Source organism: Phocoena sinus, chromosome 9, assembly GCF_008692025.1.
Source record: "Phocoena sinus isolate mPhoSin1 chromosome 9, mPhoSin1.pri, whole genome shotgun sequence".
NCBI lineage: Eukaryota > Metazoa > Chordata > Mammalia > Artiodactyla > Phocoenidae > Phocoena > Phocoena sinus.
This window is the reverse complement of record NC_045771.1, coordinates 80350745-80369852: the sequence shown is the minus strand read 5'-3', so window position 1 is coordinate 80369852 and position 19108 is coordinate 80350745. Positions and strand designations below refer to the sequence as shown.

General features: G+C 37.0%; 1 protein-coding gene and 1 pseudogene across 1 annotated transcript in view; one reads left to right on the top strand and one right to left on the bottom strand.

The window, feature by feature from the left end:
- Positions 1-19108, bottom strand: part of SEMA3E (semaphorin 3E) — a 260800-nt gene that overhangs the window by 153851 nt on the left and 87841 nt on the right. The window lies entirely within an intron of this gene.
- Positions 4418-4920, top strand: LOC116759696 (annotated as a pseudogene).

Sequence of the window (19108 nt, the reverse complement as noted above, 5' to 3'; positions counted from 1 at the left end):
ATTTTTTTGTTGTTGCTTTTTTTTTGTTTTTTTTTGGTACGCGGGCCTCTCACTGTTGTGGCCTCTCCCATTGCAGAGCACAGGCTCTCGGGCGCGCAGGCTCAGCCGCCATGGCTCACGCCCAGCCGCTCCGCGGCATGTGGGATCTTCCCAGACCGGGGCACGAACGCGCGTCCCCTGCATCGGCAGGCGGACTCTCAACCACTGCGCCACCAGGGAAGCCCTACTTTAATTTTTATGGTCCTGATTTCCACATCTCTAAATCATTTTGGTCCCTCTAAACTACTCTACAGTATAGTTACTGGCACAAGAGTTGTCCTCCCTGAATTTTTTTTTTCTTTTCATTATCCCCCAGAGATGAACAAGAGAGCATACCAATTACACATGTCAATTTGCATCGCTTTTAGGGAAAATGTTCATGTTGATTTATGAGATACTTTAAATATTTATTTTGGATAAATGTTTTTAATATTTACTAAATCCTGTATTCAGAAGTATAATACTTTTATGATAGTTGTTTGGGTTACGCTTCCATAGAAAATACTGCCATTTTAACCTGAAACTAAATAAGCATTATTCACAGGGTGTTTCTCAGTCTCTGAAAGAGATCAAAATACCTCATTTCTTTTTTGTTGTTTCTAATTTTCAAGATAGCAATAAATAAAAATGACCATGATATCCTAGTGGAAGAAATTAGCATTGTACAAAATATTTACAATTTAAACTAAAAGAATGTATTTATTGGTTGAGAGGCAGTATCACAACCAATGCGGAGATTTTCTTTATGGACTTTTCCAGTCCAGTCCTGATGCTTTTTGTCTCTGCTGCCTTAGGCACGTCATCTAACTTTTAAGCTTCAATTTCTCCTCTGTAACATCAGCAATCTACTTTGTCTAACTTTATAGAGTTTTTATGAGCTATCAAATAATATGCTACAAAACATAAAAAAATCAGAAAATACTGTATAAACACATGAACTAATAATAATTCCACTGAAAAAGAGAATGATGGGTCACACAGTAGTTGTGTTATACAAAACCAAACCACCCAGTTGCCTAAGTGAACTTTAAAAATGTACCTACAAGTTATTTGGCATGTCGATCATATCTTAATGCCCTAGGGGCTGTGCTTACTGACGCTCAGGTCAGCCTCCTTCTAAGTCTTCTGTGTTTTAGTTTCACTGCCTCGACATTTTTGCTTTTATGACCACAAATCGGGAAATCGCACAACTTCTCTAGGTCAGCACATTTTGTCATTTCACTGATGCAGTGCACTCAGCGATGCATTAACTTCTCTAATTCTTATTTCTTTCCTGAGCTCTAAAGTTAATACTGTACCTTTCAACTGGGGCTGGTTAAATAAATCATGGAAGAATCATAACATGGAACACCATATAGCCATTAAAAAGGAGGAGGAAGTTTTATTTGTCGTATGTGGAACAATTTCCAAGACATATATTTTTAATTCAAGATTCTAGTCGGTATAAAATAACTCCAATGTGTCTGTGGAAATATATATGTTCCACATTAAATACATACTAAATTATGTATATTATTATAAGTTGTATATATTTCACATATATAATATACAGTGGATTCATGTGTGTATATATACATTATACACACATGTCTATAAATACACACAAACATTTCTCCCTGAAATTACCATGGATTTTCTTAAAGAAAGGAAATTTGGTATTTGCACTTATATGAAAAGTTTTATTTTGGCATACACAATCAATAAAAATATAAGAATCAACTTCTCCTAATATCTGCCTAATATTATAACTTTTATTATTAAAAATGTAAGGTTATCATTTGTTTATTCCAGTATAAATATTTATTTCTATTTTGTAGGAAAAGCAAACAAGTTGAGAATATTATTATATCTTACTTTGTTTTAAGCAACAAGTCATTGTGTGTATTTATGCTTCCTGATTGGAATATTCTTAATATAGATGTCTTCAAAAATCTATATTTTTGTTTCATGTTTATATGAGATTTATTTACTTATTTAAAATTTATTTTCCAATTTAGAACAGACACTAAGTATGAAAATGCATACATTTAAAGATGCCAAAATATGTTACTTAACAAATATTTTTCTTCTTTTTTAGTGTAAAAATTATGGGGGAAAGAATTATTTATTTTCTCTTGGATTAATCTGAACCACCTTAAGACATAAGGTTGGCACCTATAAAAATAACTTCAGGATAAATATTTGCATTCCACTGTTCCATATGGGCATCCTCAGGAGATGCGACATTTGGCTTCTGGCTCTCAAACCAACACGTGATAAACGTGACTTTTAAAATTAGCCTGTATTGCTGATTGTTATTTCTTCTGGGTAAAAGCATGGACAAATTAAGGAAATCTGAAGGAGATATTTCAATGCAGAAACTTAAGATAACACTTAAGAATACAAATCAGGGATCTTTTTAGAATGTAAGGTATCTTTATTTTTCTTGTTATATCCTTTGACTTTTTTACTTTGAGGAAATGGAGGTAGGAAGCTAGCCTCACATTCTAGAAACTATGAGTTAATCAACATCGACAGATTTAAGAATTTAGGAAACCTGTGTTCAATTGCCTTTCCTCTCCAGAAATGAATATTCTCAAAGCAATTTAACATCTCTCTCCCCAACTAGAGCATGAACTTTATGAGGGCAGACACCAAGTCCACCTCATTCTACTTTTAGACAGAAGCACTTAGTAAAGTGACTGGCACATAACACAAATTCAATAAATAGTTTCTGAAAGGATGAATGAATCAATGCATGAAAGGATGGCATAATAACATACAGGAAGGTGTAACCTTTTCTTTTTGAAGAAAAAGAAATTTGCTCTGATGGAAACAATCTAACCCGGAATCTTGAAACCTGGGATCAGTTTCTTCTCTGCACCTATTCTGACTAACTTACTTTCAGTACTTGTGTTTCATAAGAAAATAAATACCCTAAAAGGGGACAGATGATTGTATATAATTTTGAAGTCCTTTCCAGTTTTTAGATAAAACCTGGGTAAAATTATGATCTGTCTGAAAAAACAAAATGCAATAAATGTGAGGCTACAGTCTTGCTTTGACTATTTATGTTCATTTGTTAATGAACTACCATGTGATCTGTAATGTAAGGAACTCTCATCAGAGCTTCTGTCTTATAACTTTAATGAAGATGAATATTAAATCCTGAACATAAGTTGATTAATTTTACATGGTTTTCTCATTCACCCCTACAAATATCTAGGATTTCCCCAGCCCTCAAACAGAAATAACTATACCAATAAGCTATTTCACAACCACTTCCTTCTGTATGTTTCCCTCCTGCCCCTCCACCTGTTTAACTGCCTCTACCTGAATTTCCCTAGGGCATCATGTACAGTCCCAGGATTTACAACCTAAAAGGGAACCTCCCCTTTCTCACTTCAATTTATGTTTAAGTCACAAGTGGAAAGAAAACAAGCAAGTTCCAGAGGCAGAAGAGGAACAATTAAATGCTACACAGATCCTTCATTTGAGACTCCACAGCCCCTACTGTGCCTCAGCCTGTGCTATTGCACTCTACTGGGAAGTTAACTCCCGCTGAAACTTCCTTCCCTTTTGTTACTATGCTTAACTGAGATTTGAATAATTGAAAAGGAGCAGGAGAAGAAAAAGTAGGGAGTTACTGGAACTCCTGTCCTCAGATGGCAGAGGCAATGGGGCTGGGTAAGGTCCTTCCCTACTGCCATTGTCCTAAAGAGGAGCTCACTCTCCTTGCTAATATCCACGACTGCGTTTCTGCAAGGGCCTCTCGCCTCTGGAGTTCTCTTTACTCCAAGTGCTACTGACAACTCAATACTGTTCTATGTAACATACTCCAAGGAAAGGCAAGGCAGCTCCCCTTTTAAACCTTTTAAACCTATGCTGGCAATTCTAGGAAATTCAGGGCAGCTTTCAAACTTTTTAGACCACGTCCACAGGTAACAAACAGATTTCACTTCGGAGCCATTAGACAGGTTCATGTCATATATCCGAAAACAAGGTTTCACAAAACAATACTATGTGTAGTATGCACTGATATTTTCTGATTTATTTTATCCCATATTAAAAAAACAAAACAAAACACTGGCTGGACCAATTAAATCCCAATCTTTTGGAGTAAGACTCAGGCATCAAGTTGTTTTCGCTTTTTGTGGGGTTTTATTGTGGGTTTTTTTGGTTTGTTTTTGGCGATTTCTTTGGGCATTGCCCAGGTGATTCCCATGTGTAAATAGCTTTGGGAACCACCTTTCTAAAGGATTTTCAGGTGGGCCTCTTGGATTTTTGAGGAATATGGTTTTATCACTTGTAAATAATAATAGTTCTCTCTTCATTTAAAATCACTGTATTTCTTAATTTTGTTTCTTGTTTTACTGTATTACCCAGAATTTTTAAAACAATGTTAAACAGTAATAAAAACAAGCATCTATTAAACAACAAAACTGGCCTTTTCCCGTTGCGGCGCTGCCCAGTGAGGAACTCTTGTCTACGTCCGCAGCCGTGCAGCCCTCTGCAGTCTGTGCAGTCTTCCGACACAAGGAAAAGGCCACAGCCTCCGTCTCTCGCTGCAAACCGGACAAAGAGCTCACCGAGGTGAAACAGGCTGCCGCAAGGCAACGACCGGAACCACTTCTGCTTCTGAAAGAGCGATTCGGGGGCGTGGTCGTGCGTGCCGGCGTAAACGGTAGTGGTCTCGTGACCCAGATTTACCCAATCTGCCAGTCCATCTCCAAAGCCCTGGTGGCGCAGTACCAGAAATTCGTGGATGAGGCTTCCAAGAAGATCAAAGACATCCCCATTCAGTAAGACCGAACCCTGCTGGTGGCTGACCCCTGTCGCTGCTAATTCAAAAAGTTCGGAGGCGCGGGTGCCCATATGCGCTACCGGAAATCCTACCCATAAGCCCTTCATGAAGATCGGAGTTCGCCATTTGTAAAAAAAACAATGGTTGTGGGATTTAAGGTTTAAATTAAATCCTAAATCCTGTGACCTACAAAATTGATTGCACACTCTATTAAACTCGCAATTTGTAAGCCAACTGAGGTAGAGCAGGAGTTGGCAAACTATGACCCATGGACCAAATCAGATCCGCCATCTGTTTTGATTAAGTTGTACTGGTGCACACCCGCACCCACTTTTTAATTTGTTATCCATGGCCGCTTTCCTGCAACAGTGGCAGAGTTGAGTCAATGTGACAGAGACAGTAGGACTCGCAAAGTCTAAGCTATTTCTTATCTGACCTAGAGAAAGTTTGCCTACCCCCCTTTTATAAAACAAGTATTTTAACTTAGGAGGGGTGGAACTGGGGGCAGAAGCAAAGAGGTTAGAAAAGAATCAGGATGCAAATCTTGAATGGTCTTGTATGTTAAGCTAAGGACTGGATTTTATCCCAGGGGCAGTAATGAACCATTTCCACGTAGGAGTGACCCTTTTTCCTGATCAAGTCTCCAGCTGGGTTCTGAAACTTTGAAAACAGAGCACGTTAGGCAGGGATGAAACTGTCTTGTTCCTTGAGCATTTCTAGGCTCCAATAGTTGATGTTCCCTGTGAATCTGCTAAACGTACACTTAGCCTTTGCTTCTCTTTGACTGTGAAACTGCTGGAATTTATAATCTTCCTATTTTTGGATTAAAGACTCCTGCCTCAGTCTCATCAGAGGATTTCATAACTCTGGACTGTATTCAGTGGGCATTCTGGCTCCACCTAAAGGTGGCTTTCCTCTGTTCTCTAAGGAGAGGTGGTGGCGTGGGTCAACCATGCTTCCTGCCTGAAGCTGCTGTGGTTTTGACGGTGCATAAAATAAGCAGCCAGCCCATTAAAGGTGGTCAAGAGACCAGTAAAAAAGTAAAGCCTTTTTTTTTTTTCCAGCAGGTAATGCTTAATTCATTCATCAAACTGACACAGTAAACATTTACACTATTCATCTATCCATCAAATATGTTTTGCTTTAAGTAAACATAGCAACCATACAGTTCTTAATGGCAACTTAGATTCTATTCATGCTTGCTTCAAAGACAGCACTGAAAAACCTGTTGTTGACCTTGAGAATGATTACTAAAGCCCTACTGGCCTGATGCTATAATTTAAAGGTGCCTTTTTATATCTTTTCATATTCTAAAAGGTATGATAAGAAAAATATGCTTCAGGCAAAAGGTCTCAGTTAATTATTTTAATGTTTTATTTTATTCACCAGCTGGGTTTTATTAACCGAGGTTAGAAAAAAAAAGGAAGATCTTCACAACATGTAGTATAGTAGGTAAATGTACATAGCTTAGAAATAAAGGTCCTATAAGGCTTATGAAAAGTTTATGAAAAGATTTCTAAAAGAAAAAATTTCCAAACCTAAATTATGGTTAAATCTGCATTATAAAGTAAGTAAAGGTGGTTTCCAAAGAGAATGGTTATGTGTCAAAAGTGAGATGTGAAGAATGCAGAAAGATTAATAAAACCAAGCAGGATCTCATTAATCAAACATCCCCAAGTGGAAGAACTGATTTGACTTGAATTTGCCTCTATATACACCAGTGATGGAATCTGCTTTTTTTGTGAAGCAGCCAAAATGTCAGCTTGATAAATGGGGTAATTCAAAAGTACCTACTCTGTTTTTTTTAATACGTAGATGAATGTACATAGTAAAACGAAGATTAGTTATTTGTTAAAAATCGAAATAAAGCTTTGATCACTTTGACTAAGAAGATTTGATTCTTTTTAATGAATTGACCAAATAAAATCTTTAAACTGAATCTCTGTTCAAAGGATTGAACATAACAGGGAAATAACCACAACATCGAATGATTTTAGTTTACCAGGAGTGCATCTTAGATTAATTAAAACTAATATCTGTTACGAATATCATATTTAGGGCTTCGAATAACAAGTTATAAAAATAATGTAATTACCTATATATTTCAGTCCTGATATGAAAGTGCTTTAAGAATGATTAGGTTAATGTTTCATTTATATGGCACTTTCTCTCCTGAATCATTTGAAAATTATGGTAAATATTTATGTCCAAGGCCACCTAAAGGAAAACAAAACAAGTAAAGCAAGTAATTAAAAAAAAAAATCTTGCCTATAAAACAGTTATCTAATAACCAGTTGAACTGAGGTAGTTTAAAAAACCACCACAAATACAATTTGGGCATATTATTGCCAAACGAATATAAACATCCAGAAACAATACAACAACAAAAAACCAGTATTCCTATTATAGTTAATAATATCCCCAGTGACAGTGACCTCTTTGGCAACCTGGTAAAGAAATAACTATTATGGCTAATTTTATCACAGGTTTTCTGTGAAAATGTCTAGTATTTAGTTTCTGTTTTATTCAAAGTTATACATTGCTTTAGATTGAATTTTGTCCCCCCACCCCAAAATTCATATGTTGAAACCCTCACCCCTGATGTGACTTATGTGGACACAGAGCTTTTGGGAGGTAATTAAGTTAGAGGAGCTGATAAAAGTGGGCCTTAATCCAGTAGAATTGGTGGCCTTATAAGAAAAGAGAAAGAGATAAACAACAAGGACCGACTGTACAGCACAGGGAACTAATTCAATATCTTGTAATAACCTATAAGGGAAAAGAATCAAAAAAGAATATATATATGTAGCTGAATCATTTTGCTGTACCCCTGAAACATTGTAACTCAACTATACTTCAATTTTTTTAAAAGTAGCATTAAAAAAATAAAGAAGAAGAAGAGAAAGTGAGAGATCATCTCCTTCCTACCTCTCACCATGTAAGGGGACACAGAGAGAAGGAAACAACTAAAAGCCAGGAAGAAAGTGCTCACCAGAAACCAAATCTTGATCGCCTCCAGAACTGTGAGAAATTAAAAAATTTCTGTTCTTAATCTATCCTGTCTGTTGTTTCCTGTTATAGCAGTCCAAACTAAGACATACATGTTCACAGTTTAAATAATCAAACAGTTCTTCAGTATTTGTTATGAAAAATAGCCATGCCTCCACATTGCAGCTCTCCCACTCCAATTCCCAATCCACAGAGCAGGGGTTCTTATCTAGGGTAAACCAAGCCCCCGCTCCCACCCCTCCAGTGGCCATTTGGTAACGTCTAGAGACACATTTGGTTATCAAAAATGGGGGGAGAAAAAAAAATGGGGGGAGAGAGGGCTACTATTAATATCTAGTGGGTAGAGGCCAGTGATGCTTTGAAACATTCCACAATGTATAGGACAAAGAATGTTGTGCATTCCACAATGCACAACAAAGAATGATCTGGCCCCAAATGTCAATCATGCCCATGTTGAGGAACTCTGCCTTAGAGACAATCACTTTTATGCTACAACTTTTTTCATGTTTATCTTCAAATCTCTAAATAATATGGTCATTTTCCTGCTTCTTAATATTTCTTTTAAGCAGCTTTATTGAGGTATAATTCACATACCATACAATTCACCCATGTAAAGTGTATAATTAAATAGGGTTTAGTATATTCACAGATAAACACTACCATCACCACAGTCAAGTCGGGAACAGTTTCATTACCTCAGAATGAAACCCATACCCTTTAGCTATCACCCCTCTAGCCCTGCTCCCTCCTCTACCCCGTTACCCACCAGCTCTAAACAACCACTAATCTACTTTCTGTGTCTGTAAATTTCCCTATTCTGGACTTTCTTATGAATGAAATCATACAATATGTGAACTTTTGTGACTGGCTTTCTTCACTAAGCATGTTTTTAAGGTTCGTCGAGGTGGTAGCATGTATCAGTACTTTGTTCCGTTGTACAAATATACCACATTTAGTTTATCCATTCTTCTGTTGATGGACATTTGGGACGTTTCCACCTTTTGGCTCTTATGAATAATGCTACTATAAACATTTGTGCACAAGTTTCTGTGTGGACATGTGCTTTCATTTCTTTGGGGTGTATACCTAGTAGAACTGCTGGGTCATATGATAACTCTATGTTTAATCATTTGAGTTACTGTCAGCTGTCTTCCAAAGCAGCTGCACCATTTTACATTCCCATTAGCAGTGTATGAGAGTTCTGATTTCTCCACATCCTTGCCAGCACTTGTTTTCTGACTTTTTGATTCTAGCCATCCTAGTGGGTATGAAGTATTATCTCATTGCGGTCTTTTTTTTGTTTGTTTTTTTTGCGGTACGCGGGCCTCTCACCGTTGCGGCCTCTCCCGTTGCGGAGCACAGGCTCCGGACGCGCAGGCTCAGCGGCCATGGCTCACGGGCCCAGCCGCTCCGCGGTATGTGGGATCTTCCCTGACCGGGGCACGAACCCATGTCCCCCGCATCGGCAGGCGGACTCTCAACCACTGCGCCACCAGGGAAGCCCCTCACTGTGGTTTTAATTTGCATTTCCCTGATGAGTAAGGATATTGAGCATCTTTTCATGTGCTTATTAGACGCCTGCATATCTTCCTTAGAGAAATATCTATTATCATCTGTCTCTCATCCTACCATAGCAACCCACATCATGCACATGCATACCTAGTATTTTCTTTCTTCCAATATACTGAAATTGTGCTTTTGTTACGTCAGTATTTGGTTATTACATTATTATAACTATATAAATATTTTTGACAACTGAACCATATAATTATTATGATTTCATAATTTTCCCCTCTCTGGAGTAATTACCTTCTTGTTGTTTCTTCTATGTACTTCTCACTGCTGCATCTCGGAACTCTTTCGCAGTTGTTATCAATCTCCTCTCAATACATTAAAATCAACTTTATCTTCTTGAATAAATCTCACCATCTGACCTGCTCTAGGTCAGCTACACAAATATTATTTGGGGATCTCTCTTCACAATCACCTAGGAATTCCCTTCCCTCTCTCTCACGTTGAAGACCGGTTTCTGGGATCCCAAGGCTTTCACTTTCTTGGTTTACTCTCTTGTCTTGGTAGTAAAATACGTCCTTGGTATCTTCCTGAGAAAGTGTGCAAGGGAAGCAAAATTTGTGAGATGTTACTTCTACCCTTTCATTTAATTGATAATTGGTCTAGGCACAGAATTCAGGGCTGGAAATGATTTTGCCTCAGAACTTGGAAGAAATCGGTTTATGTCTTCTAGCTTAGCACTGCTAATGAGAAGTCCAAAGCCATTCTGACACCTGCTCTTTGTGTGAAACTATGCTTTTTCTCTGGAAGTCCTTGGGATCTTCCTTTGGTCCCAGTACTTTGAAATTGAACAATACTGTGTTTTAGATTGAGTCTTTTCAGCTTTTATACTAACCTTTCCATCTGGGGAAACATTAATTATTTTATTAATTATTTCCTCTTCTCTGTTTTCTGTTTGTCTCCATCTGTCTCTTTGTTTTCCTTTCACTGAGATTTCCTTAATCCTATGTCCAACTCATCTACTGATTTTTTTTCAACTGTCACGTGTTTAATGTAAAAAGCTCTTTTTTCTCTAATTTAAAAAAATAGTATTTTTTTGTTGCTTCATGACTGCCATAAGAGGTCAATGACTTATCTCTGAGGATATGAATGAACTTTTTTGTTTGTTTAGTTTTATTGCTTCTGCATAACCTCTATGTTCTCTAACTTGCTTTTTTATAGCAATTTGGATTCTTCACTGAAGTCTTTCCTCAACTACCTGGTGAGACTCAAGGCTATCTGCTCATACATAAGACTGGGACATTAAAAAGTTGATTAGAAGCTCCAGTTTTTCATCTATAGGCCCACAGGGTGGTTTTGTTTGGCAACTTTCTAAGGAAGTATAGGATCTCACCTTTGGGCTGGTCTCATTAATCACAAAAGATTATTTCAATCTTTTTATGTTAGGTATAGCTTAGTGCCAGGCTCTGAGAGCCCAGGGGGGAGGAGAGCTAGAATTTCAACATGCTCTAGTAAAATTTCTCTTTATCACCAGATTTTTTAGAAGATTTATCCTCTCTCTCAACTGTGCCTGGTATTCCCCAGTCAGAAAGTCTCTGCTTTATCCTCTACAGGTAATAAACCTTAACTCTTCTGATGATATACAAAGTGGCAGACATCTGGTTGTAGAGAAGGGAGAGTCTGATGTTCTAATTACTTTTTGTTTTATTGAAGTAGAGTTGATTTACAATGTTGTGTTAGGTTCTGGTGTATAGCAAAGTGATTCAGTTATACATACATGCTCTTTCAGATTCTCTTCCATTATAGGTTATTACAAGGTATCGAATATAGTTACCTGTGCTATACAGTAGGACCTTGCTATTTATCTATCTAATTACTTCTTAAACAGAATTCCAAGCAATCTTCTTATGTTAGCCCCACCTTAGCCCAATTTCAGAGAGTCTGGTACTCCCAATTCCCAAACTTTGGGGGTGTTTCCTGTAGATTAAATTTTCTCTCAGCCTTCTTTACTCCAGTTTAGGATCTAGCTTTCTTGCTTTGCTAAATCTGTTATCATTTACCTCTGTGGTTTTCAGCCTTCCAAATGTCATTGCTGCTAAGCCCTCTCTCATCCTCTTTTCTTTTTTTTTTTTTTTTTTTGCGGTACGTGGGCCTCTCACTGTTGTGGCCTCTCCCGTTGCAGAGCACAGGCTCCGGACGCGCAGGCCCAGCGGCCATGGCTCACGGGCCCAGCTGCTCCGTGGCATGTGGGATCTTCCCACACTGGAGCATGAACCCATGTCCCCTGCATCGGCAGGCGGACTCTCAACCACTGCGCCACCAGGGGAAACCCTCATCCTCTTTTCTTAAAGTCATTGCTGTCATGTGCCCCACCCCATTCTTTTTTCCTATTGTCATGGGTACCAAATTTTCCATTGGCCTTATCTGCACTTGAGTTGTTGGAGAAAAGGTGAAAGCTAAGGTGCATGTTCTATCTGTCATTTAACAACAACAAAAAAAACCCCTTCCTTCCATTTTTAAAGTTAATTTTAGTCTTGAAAGCGGTTGGAGAACAAATTCAATTTTTCTATTAACACCTTTCTTTTTGCATAAAGGGACATGGATATCATTTTAGATCTGAAATTATCCACCAAGCATAATTTTTCTCTAAATATCAATCTAGTAAGACCATATTAATTTTGAGTGTTATATCAATGGGGATATCAACTAGTACTGCTGGTCTTGGAATTGGAAATAACCCAATACATATTATAAAGATAATTTTCTAAGGACATATATGGCCAAAGTATGTTTAATAATATTTCTTCCTTACACTCTGTCTTACTTTATGTCCCTCGAATGCATACATCCATTCTAAATATATCATTCTAAAATATGTAATACTTTAATAAGTAGATGTCAACATTAATATCCTACCAGATATTCTACCTCCACAATTATGGGATGTATAACATAAAGTAATATTTACCAAGTGTTGATCCACAGACTATTTACAGTAAAAAATGCAAAAAGTTTGATTAACGATGTCAATTCCTTAGCTTCAGCCAAGAACTACTGTGTATGGATCTCTGAGGGTAAAGTCTTCATTTTTATTTACCTTCCTAGGCAAATCTGAAGCACAATAAAAGTTTAGAATCACAATGAACCATAAAGAATGTGTTTTGTGAGGTTAGGAACTTAATTTTATCTCTAGGTTTTAATGAATGTGTTTTTTATACGCCAAATTGCGTAAGACACAGGGGGTTTTAACTGTTTTCTGTAAGAAAAGAGTTGGCAAATGTGTATCCAAATGACTTAGAGGTCACTTTCATGTTATGTGTGGAGAAAAGAGTTCAAGAAAGGAGATAAGATGCCTAGACCCTCAGTGAAGGGATGACTGAGTACTTTCAGATGCTCAGATCTTTAGGAAAGGGCTTCAACAATGACTCCAACCAATTCATTTGGGGAATGGAAGTTGCCGGCATTTTCTCTACCTCATTAGTTTTGGCAGCATGAACACTAGAGTCTAAGACTGACTTCCTTGAGAGGAAGACTGGGCAGGACTTCTCAAACAATCTTTGAAGTTATGTAAAGGTTGTAATTAAAGTTCCTGTACACTGTGGAGGCAGGGATCATTTCTATCAAATTCCTTGTTTCACCTTCAGCATCCAGCACAGGACCCACCACACACAGTAGGGGCTAGTAAACACTGAATTAACGAACAGATACTGACGCTTGACCGTGAGAAGCTACAATGCTAAGAAAATATAAATGTTGTATAGGGTAATGCTACTGGATTCCACCAGAATCGGCCCTGAGCCTAATTCTTTCCATCAATCCCTGCCCTCTCCTCAAGAGAGGCAAAAACAGAGGTTACTGTTAGCTCATCTGAGAACCCCTCTCAGAGGCCAATGAAACATCAACAACATAGTAACGGGAGACGGTTGAAGGGAGTGATTTTGGCTTAACTTTGATCTCTTTGAAGTACATAGGAGAACTGTGAACAACCAGTGCAGTACCGCCAGCAAATTCAAGAAAACTCCGAGCAGTCATGGAGCTTACCCTGCAGAGCAACTGAAGGACTCTGACTCTGGTATAAGCCCTCAGAGTGAGATCTCCAATGATGGTGGCAGAAATACACACTATGATAGATGGCTTTCTGTAAGTCAGAAGGAATACATAACCTCTCATATTTCCAAGAAGTGCTCTTAGAAGGGGAATGCACGGGAAAACATACTCTAAAAGAGGCCCCAGAAGGATTAGATGAAAGGAAACAGAATCTGTGGAGAGCGGGATGGAAGAGACTGGCATGACCTCACTGCTACAGTCAGTGGTATCCTGTAGGACTTAGCTTTTGATAAGGTCTGCTGTGTAGTCAATCACTGACAGCCAAGATTGAGGCCTGACTCTTTAATGATGGGAATTAAATAAACTGAAAGAGAACTCTGAGGATTTTTAGAGCATTAGTATTCAAAGAAATCAAATGTTTTGTTGTTAACTCCTGTTTTATACTTAAAAAGTCTGAAAACTTATATTTAAAATATTTTAACACAGAAAACAATTTCCTTTTGTTTTTTATATAATAGAACTAGTTATATATGTGTATATAAATTATAGTTATATGATTTTGTTATGTATATAATAGATTTTATATATACATGTGTATATGATGCATTTAAATACATATGTATTTGGTATAATATGTATACATATAATACATTATATGTATACATAGGTATATATATATTAAATGTCTATGTTTTGTTTTGTAAATAATAGAATTAGGCATATATATTATATATGTAATAGAATAGTTGATAGCACTTTGTACTGTTTGAATAGTTAGGTGAGCAAAATAAAATTCATAGAGGAAAACTTGACCTTCTCGAAAGCATAACTTGAAATAACATGTAATAATTCACCCTAGAAGGCAGACAGAAGATACAGGATTTTTGTTCCTGACATAGATTTTATCCTTACATTTTTATTAGAGTTACTTGGTCTCATAATCAACTTAAATGTCTGTCCCTCTCACTAGACTGTCAGACTCCTTAAGGGCAGGGTTTAGGTGGTAATTCATTTGTTTCTAAGCCACTATAACCGGTACACAGTAGATGCTCAAAAACTTTTTACCAAGTTATTAAATTATAAATTCATATTGTATTGGATAAATAACGGAGAAGTTTGAACAATAGCATTTTTGTGGCTTGTAAGTCCAAAAAAAAGAGATGCTTTATATATGTACACACAATATAAAAATTAACTAGTCCTAAGACTTTCAGAAGTTTACTTCCTATGTTAATATGGGCCTCAGTTTTCCTAATTATACCTACATGTAGGACTGATATAAGAGACAATGTATAAGTTCTTTGTACATAGTCTGTGCTCAGTAAGTGGTATTGCTATTATTGATAGTCTTGCACTGACAAAACACATAGATGGACTGATTTTGAGTTTGAAGAAACTGAGACAAATAGATTTAAAGTGATTTGGACATGGCAGCCAAAAAAAAACCCCCAAAACCTCACAAACCTCAGTCTTAAATATGGCCATTAATTTCCATGGATCCTCTGAAACACTAAGGGTGTTATTCTAAAAGCAAAGATAACAGAAAACTAAATAGATTTCTCTTTGTTTCTTAGGCAAGATAAAAAGCCAAATCCGTTAGGGGTTACAAGTACTAAAATACCTCTTCTGTGATTCCAGGGAGCTTGCATATGTGTCCAGACTCATACAAACTCAAGTTTGTGTTTCTGGTTACTCAATATGGTAAAGTTTTAACTCTTCCTCTTAACAAGCTGCTTTGTAATGGGAAGTCTGTGATTTAATGGCTCTAGAAATTTAAGGTGATATATGTATGTAAAAATGCTTGTGGGGAATCAACAAACTAAGACAGTTCTATTGTAACTACACAAAAACAGTAAAATGAATCCCTCCTGGCACAAGAAGATGACATCAATGGATAGAGGCGGGGAAATTGGTTAAATATGGCTCTTTTTCTAAGCAGATGAATCACGTATTTCCCTGGATTTGTCCTGTGTGCCTATAAAATGATGCACTAAACAGTCTCGACTTCAGAATTACAAACATGCTCCTCTTTTGCTAAGCTACAGGCAAAAGAGGAAACACAAGCTAAAACTTCAAAGTCAGGGTGATGTTTATACTACTCTAGTTTCAAACTTCTTGATAGTTTACTTTCACCTTTACATTTTAGTTAGGTCAATAATTCTTTCATCACTTTTTCCATTTAACCTTTCCTCCTAAAAATCACCTTTAAATTGTTGCTTTCTCTTTCCTCTTTCAAGGGGTAGGTTCCTTTTAGAATAAGACATCAACAAAAAAATTCTATAAAGTACTGATAAAATTACTTCTAAGACTTCATAAGACATCTTGGAAATAAGCACTATGCCTAATTGCCTAGTAGAAGACACTAACACTGTATGGGCCTTTAATGGCAGGCTGGTTAAAATATATTTAAGTAGACTCTATAAAGTTTTATATTGTTTCCTTCCTTATTCAACTTTTTTTTTTTTTTTTTTTTTTGCTGTACGCGGGCCTCACTATTGTGGCCTCTGCCGTTGCGGAGCACAGGCTCCGGACGCGCAGGCTCAGCGGCCGTGGCTCACAGGCCCCTTATTCAACTTTTATCTAAAACTCTAAGTACAGATAAATGAGAACTATAGTGCTTGAACAAATCCAGTGTATATCATAGCAATAATAATATTGTTTAGAAAGTAGTGTTAGTTCTTCATTTGAGCAGCTACACATATAAGTAATAATCATTTCTAAACCCCAAGTTGATGACTATTTACAGGTATGATTTGTAGGAGACTACAGAGCTCTACTTGGGGAGGCATGAAAACATCATTGAGAAAGAAAGCTTTGAGAGACAAAACTTTCTGCTGTGCTCTGTTCACAAGTCCCAGTTAACACAGCAAGTGCCAGATACTAAGTGCTTACATGTGTACTTTGTCCTAAGTACTTTACCTGCATTATCTTATTTAACCATCACAACAACTCACTACAGTAGATACAAAGTTTTTGTTTTCATTTTATTCATGGGAAAACAGACCTAGGGTTTAATTAGCTTCCCCAAGGACACACTGTCTATACACAGGTAGAGCTGGTATTCTAAGACAAGTATCTCTGAATCTAAGCCTTGAAGGTAGCTTTCCTAATCACTAAGCCAGTAGGGGTCTCATGCTGTAGTCTCATAACATTTATATCTCATCTATATGGGACCCTTCATCTCACTCCTTTATAGCTCCTTGGTTTAGTTATGTGTTTTCAAATCCATGATTTAATGGTTTCCTTGGACAAAAGATGTTCACTAATAAAATCAAAAATTCCATTTTTTTTTCTAATTCACAGGAAAAATTAGACTACTGGATAAAAACACTCTCAAACTTAAACCTTTGGTGCCAGCTAATAAATGCTACCTGTTGAAAAAAATTAATGAACTAGCATCATAAATACATTAATGGGAAACTCAGGATCTGCTGACCTTGCTAAATCCAACAACTTAGCTATTATATGTCACTCCTGAAAAGAATGTTTGGAGATGTGATTTTATTGTACATTGCATGCCCCATTTAATGCTAGTCTCACATTCTAATGAAGAATAAATCAGCGATATGGGCTTCCCTGGTGGTGCAGTGGTTGAGAGTCCTCCTGCCGATGCAGGGGATACGGGTTCGTGCCCCGGTCCGGGAAGATCCCACATGCCGTGGAGTGGCTGGGCCCGTGAGCCACGGCCGCTGAGCCTGCGCGTCCGGAGCCTGTGCTCCGCAACGGGAGAGGCCACAACAGCGAGAGGCCCGCGTACCGCAAAAAAAAAAAAAAAAAAAAAAAAAAGAATAAATCAGCAATAAGTAATAGAGTGACAATTTGAATTATATGTGTGTGTGTGTGTGTGTGTGTGTGTGTGTGTGTGTGTGTGTGTGTGCGCGTATATATATACCCTTAGCGAAAAAGATATGAAAGATTTGTGTTCAAAATGCAAACTAGTTAAAGTAAATGTTACCAAATCCTCGGTCAAAGTTCTATTGATGGAGATATTTATCTTACTCAAACTTGTTTAAAAAAAAGTGCATAACAAAATAATTGGAAATGAAATTAAGTAAGCATAATGTCTTAATATGAAACAAGAATGGCAACAATTGAAAACTATAAGCAACTCAAAACAAGGCTGAGGATGAATTAGTAAATTGTCCTTCCTAAAATTTCAAGCACCTGCCCAACTCTCCCTAATATTCTGTAATAACCTACATTGGAAAAGAATCTGAAAAAGGATACATGTATATGTATAACTGAATCACTTTGCTGTACACCTGAAGCTAACACAACACTAATCAACTATACTCCAATATAAAATAAAAATTTTTTTTAAAAAAGAGTTTTGAACAGCTACCAAATGTTAACTGGAGCCAAATTTTCTTTTTAGGATACTGAACTAGAGTCCTAAGTATACTTTAATAAATATTACAACTTTATTTATGGATAAATTATTTTAATAATAATTATAATAGAATATAATTATGAATAGATTCATATTTATGGATCTTGTTATGAATTTTCTTTATGAATGATTTATAAAATTTACTTTTACTTATTAATAAACTTTAATAAGTTATAGTTCAGGTTATTAATTCGCATTTAATTAAATTAGCATTAGGCAGAGTCAGAAATCACAATCTATGGACCTTCCCCTATTTTTTCTCCAGTCTGTAAAACTGTTGGTAAAATTTTAGCAGAAAGCACAGGCTTTCTGCAAAAATACCATCAACTACAATTTTCTCTATAGGTGTGCTTTCTCTTCACAATGGAATCACTCATTCTGCCATTTTCACAGTCTAAACAAGGAAAGTAACCCCTGGTCGTTTGGTCTGACTGGTCTGCTGTGGTCAGACACACTTTGGTATAAACACTGCCCAAATAAAGAATGTACGATATTATTATATTCTTATTAAATCATATTTAAAGATTTCTGTTTAACCTTAGAAAACTGGCTGCTCGCCAGAACCTCTTGATTGCCGCTAAAGGTGGTGGTTAGTAGGTTTGTCTAATGCAAACACAGGCCAAGTCAAATTTTCTTCCACCCCCAGAGTTTCAGAGGGGTATATCCTGACTTTTTGCTGGCAGGTAAGGCAAGCTGCCAGACTCCAGTAGGCTTACTGAGGCAGTTATGTGAAAAGGTTCTCCCACTCTAACGCTGGAGTAATCATCAATCTTTCAACAGAAAATGAAATACACGAGAATGAGGAATTGGTAGCATTCCCCAGTCTGGATGAGGCTGCCAGACCCAGATAAATGAACTTTGCCACCTCAGTAGAATATCTTCTTCCATATCTGGCTCCAGTGAGTCCAAGGTAGGCTCAGAAACCAGAGCCTTAGTCTCCTTTATCTCCTGTCTTTGTTCCAGGATTAATCCTTCTCTACTTTCCTTTTAATGCCCTGTGTCTATCCCCAGGCCTTTCCTTTCTCCATTTTCACACCGATGTTTAAGAGCTTTTTAAGAAACAGAGAACTTGATCATTTCTCATACCCACACTGATGCTGTAATTATGATGCAGGTAATTAGAAATATTTAATGACTTTAAGTTTGTTCCACCTCAGAGCCCTATATCATGTTTTTCATTGATTGTTAGAAATAAGTCAAGGTATAAAGGTCTAAGATTTGTCCTTCCCCAGGATTTACCTTTTTTATAAAAGTTATAATATTACAGTACTCCAGTTAGGTACACCCAAAATCTCTTACCTAAGTAAAATTATACATTATTCTGAAAC